Source organism: Aethalodelphis obliquidens, unplaced genomic scaffold, assembly GCF_003676395.1.
Source record: "Aethalodelphis obliquidens isolate GAN/ISIS:26980383/991018 unplaced genomic scaffold, ASM367639v1 scaffold63, whole genome shotgun sequence".
Lineage (NCBI taxonomy): Eukaryota > Metazoa > Chordata > Mammalia > Artiodactyla > Delphinidae > Aethalodelphis > Aethalodelphis obliquidens.
Window position 1 is genome coordinate 5,669,369 of NW_020838007.1, and position 12,765 is coordinate 5,682,133.

General features: G+C 43.8%; 1 protein-coding gene and 1 pseudogene across 5 annotated transcripts in view; one reads left to right on the forward strand and one right to left on the reverse strand.

The window, feature by feature from the left end:
* The window catches only part of MTCL1 (microtubule crosslinking factor 1), a 122,779-nt gene that overhangs the window by 78,639 nt on the left and 31,375 nt on the right, over positions 1 to 12,765 (reverse strand). The gene's annotated exons all lie outside the window — the stretch shown is intronic.
* LOC113610376 (60S ribosomal protein L35a pseudogene) lies at positions 11,740 to 12,361 on the forward strand (annotated as a pseudogene).

Sequence of the window (12,765 nt, forward strand, 5' to 3'; positions counted from 1 at the left end):
CCAGGGAGGACGTTGGGGGACAGGTCAAAAAAACATCTGCCAGGTGGGAAAACCAGGGCCATCACCCCTTTGGCTACGCACAGCATGCTGCATCCTTACAGCTGCCTCATGTTACCTGTGATAAACTTGCCAGTCAACCCTCTCTTCAGAACACAGACATGTAAAAGTATATAATACAAGACAAGGTTCCAGGTCCAACCCTGAGAGGGCAGCCAGTTAGCTCTGAACAGAGCTGAAGACACGTGACTAACAGACCACTCTACTAATACGCTCCAGCAGCCCGTCAACAGGTGAGATATTCCCCCTCGTGGCAGCGGTTCCCAGCAAGAGCAGAGGTCAGACCCCACTGAGTGTTTTTTCACAAACACACACACTTCAGGATTCACTTGTCAGAATAGGGGGAAAAGGGTGTACAGTTTGCAAAAGGTCCCTGATAATGGGCAGACTGCTCTAAGAAACAATTCAATGGGTCATCCACCTGGGGAAATGAGAAAAGCTCCACTCACACCCTACCTCACAGCTAAATCCTATTTGGGTGAAGAACCTAATTGTGAAAGTTGCCAAACCTATAAAAAATTATAGGAAAATATGTTCATGACCTGGGAGCATGTGCCATAAAGGAAGAGACTGATCAATTTTTTTTTTTTTTTTTGCGGTACGCGGGCCTCTCACTGCTGTGGCCTCTCCCGTTGCAGAGCACAGGCTCCAGACGCGCAGGCTCAGCGGCCATGGCTCACGGGCCCAGCCGCTCCGCGGCATGTGGGATCTTCCCGGACCGGGGCACGAACCCGTGTCCCCTGCATGGGCAGGCGGACTCTCAACCACTGCGCCACCAGGGAAGCCCAAGACTGATCAATTTAACCACATTAAAATTTAAACTTCTGTTCATCAAAAGATATTACCCAAAAAAATGAGAACGATACATCACAAACCAGAAGATGACACTTTATAGCATTTGCAAGCCAAAACCATGAGGATATATCATTTCATTCAGCAGATGGCAGAAAGTCTGACCATACAAGAGTTGGCACAGATAGGCATAATGAAATTTTCATAAATTGCTGGTTAGGTATAAGCTATTACAACCACTTTGATAAACCATTTGGCGTTTCTTAGTAAAATGGAACATATGCAAAGGACTTAAATAGACATTTGTCCAAAGAAGAGACACAGATGGCCGATAGGCACATGAAAAGATGCTCAGCATCACCACTCATTATGGAAACGCAGGTCAAAACCACCATGAGACACCTTTTAACACCCATTGGGACGGATGCTATGAAACAATTAGAAAATAACAAGTGTTGGTGAGGATGTGGATAAACTGGAACTCCTTGTGCATAGCTGATGGAATGTAAAAGAGTTCAGCCATCGTGGAAAAGAACAGAGGGCCCTCAAAACATTAAAAATAGAATTACCATCTGATCCAGAAATTCCACTTCTGAGTATGTACCCCAGAAGAATTAAAAGTAGGACTTGAAGAGATATTTGTACACCCATGTTCATAGCAATATTGTTCACAAGAGCCAAGAGGTGAAAGCAACGCAAGCGTCTGACAGATCAATGGGTAAACAAAATGTGGTCAATACACACAGTAGAATATTATTTAGCTTTAACAAGGAAGGAAATTCCGACGTGTTATAACACGCATGAACCTCAGGACATCATGCTAAGAAAAATAAGCCAGTCATAAAAGGACAAATATTGCATGATTCCACTTATACGAGGTACCTGGAGTAGCCACATTCATAGAGACAGAAAGTAGAATGGTGGCTGCTAAGGGCTTGGAAGGCGGGAGAATAGGAAATTCGTGTTTGATGGGCACAGAGTTTCGGTTTTGTAAGATGAAAAGATGCTCTGGAGAGGGATGTTGGTGATGGTAGCACATAATGTGAACGAGCTTAATGTCACTAAACTGTACACCAAAAAATGGCCAAAATGGTAACGTTACGTTACGTATATTTTGCCACAATTTTTAAACAATAAAAATAACATAAATTGAACACATACACATCCTGTAGCCCAGCACACCTCCTCTTAGGAATATACATTGGAGAAGTGATGACACACAGGAACGGGGAGATGCCGAGGCATGTTTTTATGACATGGTTACATAATGACCAGAAACACGGTTTTATAATAACGAGAAGCAACCAAACAACCCAAAAGACGAGAGGAGAAATCCAGACAGTGCCCGTAACGAAGAGCAGTGACGATGAATAGACTACAGCTACCTGCATCAGCATGGATGAATATCAAAACTGTACCATCCAGTGATACAATATGTCACAGAAGACTATCTACAGTATGACTCCATTCCATTGCTTATTCAAAAATAAGCAAGACGGGCTTCCCTGGTGGCGCAGATGGTTGGGAGTCCGCCTGCCGATGCAGGGGACGCGGGTTCGTGCCCCGGTCCGGGAAGATCCCACATGCTGTGGAGCGGCTGGGCCCGTGAGCCACGGCCGCTGAGCCTGCGCGTCCGGAGCCTGTGCTCCGCAACGGGAGAGGCCACAACAGTGAGAGGCCGGCGTACCGCAGAAAAAAAAAAAAAAAAAAAAAAAGCAAAACTAAACAATATACCTCAGGAAACATGAAAAACCTCAAATCAACAACCTAACCTTACACCTGAAGCAACTAGAGAAAGAACAACAAACCAAACCCAAAGTTAGTAGAAGGAAAGAAATCATAAAGATCAGAGCAGAAATAAATGAAATAGAGACAAAGAAAACAGAAAAGATCAGTGAAACTAAAAGCCAGTTCTTTGAAAAGAAAAACAAAATTGACAAAACTTTAGCCAGACTCATCAAGAAAAAAAAGGGAGAGGGCTCAATTCAATAAAATTAGAAATGAACAAGGAGAAGTTATAACAGACACTACAGAAACACAAAGGATCATAAGAGACTACTGCAAGTAGCTCTATGCCAATAAAATAGACAACCTAGAAGAAATGAAAAAATTCTTAGAAAGGTACAATCTCCCAAGACTGAACCAGGAAGAAGTACAAAATATGAACAGACCAATCACAAGTAATGAAACTGAAACTGTGATTAAAACACTCCCAACCAGAGTGAAGTTAAGTCAGAAAGAGAAGAACCAATATTGTATATTAACGCATATATGTGGAACCTAGAAAATGGTACAGATGAACCAGTTTTCAGAGCAGAAATTGAGACACAGATGTAGAGAATAAACGTACGAACACCAAGGGGAAAGAGGTGGGGGGGTGGGGGTGGGATGAATTGGGAGATTGGGATTGACATATATACACTGATGTGTATAAAATGTATGACTAGTAAGAAAATAAACATTTTTTTAAAAGTTGGCAAAAGCCTTCCCTTTTATTTTAAAAAATATCACTAATATCTAAGTTTATATGTAACTGCAAGTGGAACTGTACAAAAATTTATGAAAAAGCTGGCGTTTTTTAATTTGCAGTTACCTAGGTTAGAATATCAAATTTCCCAAAAGGGTAAAAAGAAAAAAAAACTCCCAACCAACAGAAGTCCAGAACCAGATGGCTTCACAGGCAAATTCTACCAAACATTTAGAGAAGAGTTAACACCTATCCTTCTGAAACTATACCAAAAAATTGCAGAAGAAGGAACACTCCCAAACTCATTCTATGAGGCCACCATCACCCTGATACCAAAACCAGACAAAGATACAAAAAAGAAAATTACAGGCCAATATCACTGATGAACATAGACGCAAAAATCCTCAACATAATACTAGCAAATGGAATCCAGCAGCACATTAAAAGGATCATACACCACGATCAAGTGGGATTTATCCCAGGGATGCGTGGATTTTTCAATATCCGCAAATCAATCAGTGTGATACACCACATCAACAAACTGAAGAATAAAAATCATATGATTTGGAAAAAAAAAAAAAAATCATATGATTGGGCTTCCCTGGTGGCGCAGTGGTTGGGAGTCCGCCTGCCGATGCAGGGGACACGGGTTCGTGCCCCGGTCCAGGAAGATCCCACGTGCTGTGGAGCGGCTGGGCCCTCGAGCCATGGTCGCTGAGCCCGTGCGTCTGGAGCCTGTGCTCCGCAACGGGAGAGGCCACAACAGTGAGAGGCCCGCGTACCGCAAAAAACAAACAAAACAAACAAACAATTACAAGCTTTTGCACAACAAAGAAAACCATGAACAAAACGAAAAGACAACACTCAGAATGGGAGAACATGTTTGCAAACGACGTGACTGACAAGGGATTGGTCTCCAAAATTTACGAACAGCTCATGCAGCTCAACATCAAAAGAAAACCCAATCAAAAAATGGGCAGAAGACCTAAACAGACATTTCTCCAAAGACATACAGATGGCCAAGAGGCACGTGAAAATGCCAACATCGCAACATGATGCTCAATATCGCTAATTATTAGAGAAATGCAAATCAAAACTACAATGAGGTATCACCTCACACCAGTCAGAATAGCCATCAAAAAGTCTACAAACAGTAAATGCTGGAGCGGGTGTGGAGAAAAGGGAACCCTCCTACACTGTTGGTAGGAATGTAAATTGATACAACCACTATGGAAAACAGTAGAGAGGTTCCTTAAAAAACTAAAAATAGGACTACAATATGATCCAGCAATCCCACTCCCGGGCGTATATCTGGAGAAAACCATAATTCAAAAAGATACATGCACCCCAGTGTTCATTGCACCACTATTTATTACAGTAACCAAGACATGGAAGCAACTTAAATCTCCATCAACAGAGGAGTGGATAAAGAGGATGTGGTACATATATACAATGGAATACCACTCAGCCATAAGAATAAAATAATGCCATTTGCAGCAACATAGAAGGACCTAGAGATTATCATACTAAGTAAGTCAAACAGAGAAAGACAAATATCATAGGACATCGCTTATATGCAGAATCTTAAAAAAATGATACAAATGAACTTAGTTACAAAACAGAAATAGACTCACAGAGTTAGAAAACAAACTTATGGTTACCAGAGGGGAAAGGTGGGGTGGAGGGATAAATTGGGAGTTTGGGATTGACATATACACACTGCTTTATTTCAAATAGATAACCAAGAAGGACCTACTGTATAGCACAGGGAACTCTGCTCAATATTCTGTAGTAACCTAAATGGGAAAAGAATTTGAAAAAGAATAGATACATGTGCATGTATAACTGAATCACTGCTGTACACCTGAAACTAATACAACACTGTTAATCAACTCTACTCCAATATAAAATAAAAATTAGAAGAAATAAACAATATACTTCTTTGGGATACAAACAGTTGGCAAACTATAAAGAAAAGGAAGGAAAAAATAGAATTCAAGATAGTGTTGACCTGAGAGTGACAGATTATCTCACATGGATGGTCAAACAAACTGGTAACATTCTACTGTCTAAGATGAGTATTCTTTTTACTTTCTTCTTTAAATTTTACATATATTATATGTAATATATATAATGTATATATACATATATGTATACATATTTTAAATACATTATTTTTCTGGATAATATAGTTTGGAATGTTTTTTAAAAACAGTGTTTGCAAAAGAGAACGAGTTTAGTTTACGACTGAGACGCTCCAAATCTCAAACCCTCTCACATATTAGGAGGTGATTTTGTCCCTCTGATCCTTTGTGAGCAGCCCAGACCTCTCCCCAGCTCTTATCCCCCTGTGGATCATGGGATTAGTGGAGACCAAAGACCATGGCTGGACAACTCCTGTGGGTTGGCTGCCCTGTTCTGCGCCCTGCACAGGCATCAGAACAAGGGAACCTATGGGGCTGGGTGGCGGAATGAGGGACTCTTCCGATTTTCAGTGCAGCCCAGCCCAGAGCCTTACAAAGATGAAAAGGAACAGAAAACAATATGTGAGGGCCCTGGTCTTTGACAAAGGGGCTGCTGTAGCTTTTCACAGAACCTGACAGATATTATACCACGGTTCAAATGGGTCATACACACATCGGAGTTCATACATTCTTTTTTAAAGTATCCAAGCTTGTTAAAAAAAAAAAAAAAGACAGAAGAAACAAAACAGACAGAAGGAATGTGCCAAAGACAATAAAAGAAATCCAGGATTCAGTCCCAAGAAACAGCAGGAGGTAGGGAGAGGAATGGGGACCAGGTGAAGTTTTCATCTTAGAATTTCCACGTAAATCTTCTGATGTGTTTGAACTGGGCAATTTATCAATACAATAAAAAATCATGCTCTGAGGGGATGAGAAAAACATGGTGCCCCTTAGAGAAGGCAATCAGGAGTTACAAAAGTTGAAAAGGCTTGAAATAGCAATGCTACTGCAATCTTCCTTGAAAAAGGAACTTCTGGAAAATGTATTATTGCTCCATCACTGGAGGAAAATGTGAGCTGGCAGAATGGTATAACGGAAAAACAACACCAGGCAGGAAACCGGGGATCTGTTAGGGAGCTACACCCACCCAGCATGTGGTAGGTGGTAGGAAGGGTATGGACGGGCTGGGCCCTCTGACACCTGGAGGTGTGAGATTCTCAGCTCTGCCACGTACCGGCTCTGTGACACAGGGCAGGCTGACAGAGGGCAGGCTTGTCAGCCGCGAGCCTTGGTTTTCTTAGCATTAAAGTGGGAACATAAAAATGCCCACTTCAAAGGGTGGTTGTGAAGATTAGACAAGCATTGGAAGCATTTAATACCCAGTGGTGCATAATAAATGTTACGCCCAGGCCTCAATTTCCCAACTATGCAATTGCAGGAAGGAATAAATGAGCTCTAGCCTCACCAGCTTTAAACTTGTTTCCCTGCTGCGGTAGGCAGAACAATTCCCTCCTCCCCAAAAGGCCCGCTTCCTTAATCCATGGAACCTGCGACTGCATGATGCCATATGCCAAAGGGTAATTACGGCTGCTAATCAGCTGACCTTCTCCTGAGTTATCCCAGTGGGCTCCATGTCATCAGGGTCCTTGGAAATGGAAGCAGGAGAGAGAATCCTGCCATTGCTGGATCTGAAGGTGGAGGAAGAGGGTTTGAGCCCAGAAATGAGGATGTGCCTGGAGGCTGGAAAGGGCAAGGAAACGGATCCTCTCCTAGAGTCTCCAGAAAGGAACACAGTCCTGAAAAACCTTCATTTTAGCCAGCGAGTGACGTACTTCTGCTGCAGCCCCCCAGGGGGGAGCCGGACAGGCAGCAATGGAAGCAGCTCGGAGCACGGGCGAGGGAGCCTCCCCTGCAGAGCGCGGCCAGGCCCCGGGACACAGGACCCAGCTCCCAGCTCCTCCAGCCGGCCTGTTTCAAGAGCCATTTAACTCTCCATTAACTTGATGTGATGAGCACAGAGAAATGAACTCCCGGCAGCAACCGCATTGCAATTTACGGCACCCGCTAACCGATGTGCGAGTTTCTGCTTACTTCCCTCACGCCCTTCCTCGCCGGTGGGTGCATCGGGCCCTCTCCTCTCGTCTCCTGCAGTTTTCTATTTAGCTGTTATTCCACTCACATTTCCCATCCCACAGTCTTTTCTCGGTTGTGCAGTTTGCCGTCAGCACCCATATCATTTTTGCAGACCTGACCGAGGTTTCACAACAAAAACCCCAAGACCCTTCAACCTTCCACTCATCCCACTTCGAAATGTTCGCCAAAAGCAAGTATCCTCCCGCATGAGGCGTGCGGTGAGGAGACCACTCGGTTGGCACTTGATGCTCCATTTTTAACTTCACTGACCAAATATCAGAGCAACTTCTGGCCCAGGCACCACCTTGGCACTCGGGACACAACGACAGCCACAGTCCCTGCCCCGAGCAAGCTCACCCTCTGCAGCCACAGGCTCTCGCAAGGAACTGTCTTAGGTTACACGCCTTCATCTCCTTGGGCTCGGGGGCATCTGTCCCATGGGGGTGATGAAACAGTTCCCCTCACAGGGGCTGAAAGGTGCAAATAAACCCAAGCATGAAGCACTATCTCGAAATGGCCATTATCTTATTTGTTAAGGATTTCTCACAGTTGAGCAGGTTTCCGCTTCCCTGAACGCAGTAAGAGAGCTCTAAAGACTGGAATTTCGTTAATGGAAAGAACAAGCCAGATGGAGGTGAGTGAGTAAAAGAGCAACATACAACTATTTCTTTACTAACTAATTACTAGGACACATTCGCCTCCAAACTCGCTCAGCAGAACAGGCTCCGGGAGATGCTCAGTTGTTTTCCAAGGAGATGGTTGTTTTAATAACCCAGAGACAAGCTACGTCACTCCCCCCTCCTCTTTACAATCACAGCCGTCGGGGGCGACCCTCCGTCCAGCACATCCACGTGCACACAGCCCTCCCTGACCAGACTTCACCAAGATAAATAATGCTCTCGTCCGTTCTTGAATTACTCTGACCTCTCGGACAGATGCTGGCGTGCATCTCTGGAACACGCGTCCTTAATAACAAGGGAAGAAACATCCCAGGCAGCGTAGGCTCTCTTACAGACGCCAGATACGCAGAGGGGTTTCTACAGGAAGGCACGTGCATGCTCCTGGCAGGCAGCCCTCGGTCGCTGCCTCTCCCCTACTGTGCACACAGCCCAGTCCTGCCGGGGAACCTGCCTCCTGGCAGCACCCCTCTGCCACCCCTTAGCTCCCACATTTCAGGGATGTTTTCTCAGATGCCCATGACAAGCACTGAAAGCCACCAGTTCCAGGCTTCTGCAGTGTCTTCCACGAGTTAACTGGCCCCCCTTCCAACACAGCCCCTGGTGCTGAGGTTTTCTTCTGTGATTTCTCGCTCCGTGGAGCCTGGTCTGTGGATACGCTGTAGCGGCTAGAGCCAGGCAGGGTAGAAGTTGGCCAAGAAGGAGTCGGTGAGCTTCCCTCCCAACTCTCAAAGCGCCGTGTGCTACACATCCACAGACCAGGTCAGTCCAACCTGACTTGAAAAGGCAGCTCTTGGGCAGAATGTGTTCGGGGGCGCGGTGTTGCGGGGCAAGCTCACAAGAGGCAGCTCTAGTTTCCGTTCCAAAAGCAAAAGAAACACCATGCCTTCATTCTCTGCAAATGGTCCGCTAGATTTCCCAAATCTCCCAAGGCAGTTTTCTAATTATGTGTGTTTACTGGCCAACTTGTCTCCAAATATTAAAGACTAGCTCCTCAAAACTCGTGCTATCAACCCACGGGGCTTTGCATTAAGAGTACCTATAGTGCTGGGAAAACTGGACAGCTGTATGTAAAAGAAAGAAAATAGAACACTCCCTAACACCATACACAAAATAAACTCAAGATGGATTAAAGACCTAAATGTAAGACTGGCTGCTATACAACTCCTAGAGGAAGACAGAACACTTTTTGACATAAATCACAGCAACATCTTTTTGGATCTGCCTCCGAGAATAGCGGAAATAAAAACAGAAATAAACAAATGGGACCTAATTAAGCTTAAAAGCTTTTGCACAGCAAAGGAAACCATAAAGAAAATGAAAAGACAACCTACAGAATGGGAGAAAATATTTGCAAATGATGCAACCAACAAGGGATTAATCTCCAAAATATAAAAACAGCTCATACAGCTCAATATCAAAAAAAAACAACCCAATCAAAAAGCGGGCAGAAGGGCTTCCCTGGTGGCGCAGTGGTTGGGAGTCCGCCTGCCCATGCAGGGGACACGGGTTCGTGCCCCGGTCCGGGAGGATCCCACATGCCGCGGAGCGGCTGGGCCCGTGAGCCATGGCCGCTGAGCCTGCGCGTCCGGAGCCTGTGCTCCGCAGGGGGAGAGGCCACAGCAGTGAGAGGCCCGCGTAACGCAAAAAAAAAAAAGCGGGCAGAAGACCTAAATAGACATTTCTCCAAAGAAGACAGAGAGATGGCCAAAAGGTACATGAAAAGATGCTCAACACTGCTACTTATTAGAGAAATGCAAATCAAAACTACAATGAGGTACCACCCCACACCGGTCAGAATGGCCATCATCAAAAAGTCTACAGATAATAAATGCTGGAGAGGGTGTGGAGAAAAGGGAACCCTCCTACACCGTTGGTGGGAATGCAAATTGGTGCAGCCACTATGGAGAACAGTATGAAGGTTCCTTAAAAAACTAAAATAGAGCTACCATATGATCCAGCGATCCCAATCCTGGGCATATATCCAGAGAAAACCGTAATTTGAAAAGATACGTGCATCCCAATGTTCATTGCAGCACTATTTACAATAGCCAGGTCATGGAAGCAGCCTAAATGCCCATCAACAGATGAATGGATAAAGAAGATGTGCTCTGTGTGTGTGTGTGTGTGTGTGTGTGTGTGTGTATACATACAATGGAATATTACTCAGTCATAAAAAAGACTAAAATAATGCCATTTCCAGTAACATGGATGGACCTAGACATTATCATACTAAGTGAAGTAAGCCAGGCAAAGACAAATATCATATGATATTGCTTATATGCGGAATCTAAAAAAAAGATACAAATGAACGTATATACAAAACAGAAACAGACCCACACACATAGAAAACAAACTCATGGTTACCAAAGGGGAAAGGACTGGGAGGGATAAATTAGGAGTTTGGGATTAACCGATACACACTACTATATATAAAATAGATAACCAACAAGGACCTACTGTATAGCACAGGGAACTATATGCATTATTTTTAAATAACCTATAATGGGAAACAATCTGAAAAAGAATATACATATATATACATACACATATACGTATATATACATATATAACTGAATCATTTTGCTGTACACCTGAAACTAACACAACACTGTAAATCAACTATACTTCAATTAAAAAATAAATTAAAAATAGCACCCATAAAAAATAACTTTGCAAGAGAAAACCAAAATCGCCTACTTGCTCACTCTGAGTTTCCTACTTTAAACTGGGGACAAAAATACATCTGTAAGACCCATAAATGCAAGGACTTATTAGTATATAGAGTAACTTAGCTAGAATGACAATATTGCGCTCCAGCAAATGGTTAATGCATAAAATTATCGTTTAAAAACTGCACTAGTGGGGGCTTCCCTGGTGGCGCAGTGGTTTAGAGTCCGCCTGCCGATGCAGGGGATGCGGGTTCGTGCCCCGGTCCGGGAAGATCCCACATGCCGCAGAGCGGCTGGGTCCGTGAGCCATGGCCGCTGAGCCTGCGCGTCCGGAGTCTGTGCTCCGCAACGGGAGAGGCCGCGGCAGTAAGAGGCCCGCGTACCGCAAAACAAACAACAACAACAACAAAAACTGCACTAGTAAGCTCAGAGCAGAGGGTTCCTAAGCTTTTTAGTTGGATGGCGGTGCCGGCTCCAGTGAATAGCTACAGACAGAAAGGAAAGTCCTCCAGTATGGAAAGGGAGACAAGGCAAAACGTTTTTGGAGGGAAATGCTGTTGACTATGAAATTGACTAAAACTGTTATTTCATGAAGAGCATTAGAGGTGAAATAAGAAAATTGAAATATATTTATTCTTTTAGACCAATGCACTCCAGTAAGATTTACACGGTGGCTGCCTCAGAGAGCCTGTATTTCGGGGAAACAGATCTTCACTTCCAGAAGCTCCGACTGAGACCTTCTGCTACCAGTCTCTGCGTCATCAGCTATGCCTGCCAGACACTGCCGGGCAATTGGACCCAGACATCAGCAAACATACCCTGAGCTAGACAGGCTGGGCCACCACAATCAATAAGAATTGAGAACACATTGCAAGTCCCAAGGTGGATAAATAAGAGGAAATCCACATATAGGACATTTGTTCTGAGTAAATCCTAAGAGTTCTCATCGGAAGAAAAAATATTTTTTTTGATTTAATTTTGTATTTATATGAGGTGATGCGTGTTTACTAAACTTACTGTGATAATCATTTAATGATATATGAAACTCTGGGGGCAACTAAGTGGGGTAGGCTCGGCTATATGCCTCGACAAGGCACTGGTGTGGCTCTGAGGCTCCACCAGCTCATGATTTCTATGGAATCCAGCAACAGGGAAGACAGAATGGAGGAGATATGGGACTGACGGTGCTGGTCCCCTGACCTCCAAGAATGGGTGCTCCAGCCTGCTGGGAACAGGACTTCTAAAATGACAAATATGTCTGGAAGGCTGTGGTCCAAGGCCATTTTTGCTGACTATAAGCAGGGTCTAGGGAACCAGAGGGAGCACACAGCTCTCCTGAAAATTGATGGTGTATATGCTCGAGATGAAACTGATTTCTATCTAGGCAAGAGATGTGCTTATATGTACAAAGCAAAGAACAACACAGTAACTCCTGGTGGAAAATCTAAAACCAGAGTAATCTGGGGAAAGATAACTCGCACTCATGGAAACAGTGGCATGGTTTGTGCCAAATTTGGAAGCAACCTTCCTGCTAATGCCACTGGACACAGAATCCGTGTGACGCTGTACCCTTCAAGGATTTAAACTTATTGAAAAGTAGATAAAACTGTGGATTTGTTCTCTTGTAAAAAAAAAAATGATATGTCAAATCATTATGCTGTACACCTTAAACTTATACAGTGCTGCATGTCAATTATATCTCATTAAAACTAAAATAAAAGTTACAAAAAAAAAAGAAATCCACATCAAGATGAATCACTGCATGTGAAACTGCAGTGGTAACAAGAAAAACGTAAAAGGAACCAGAGGGAAAGTCAGATTACCAGCAAAGAACAACAATTAGGCTGACAGTTGCTACAACAGCAACAGGTATCAAAAAGTAATGGAATTGTATCTTTAGAAGTGCTGAGGAAAACAACTGTTAACCTAAAATTCTCTACCCAATTAAATTACCATTTGAGAGTATTTTTTAGACAGACAGGGGCCTCTGTGCAGAGATTATC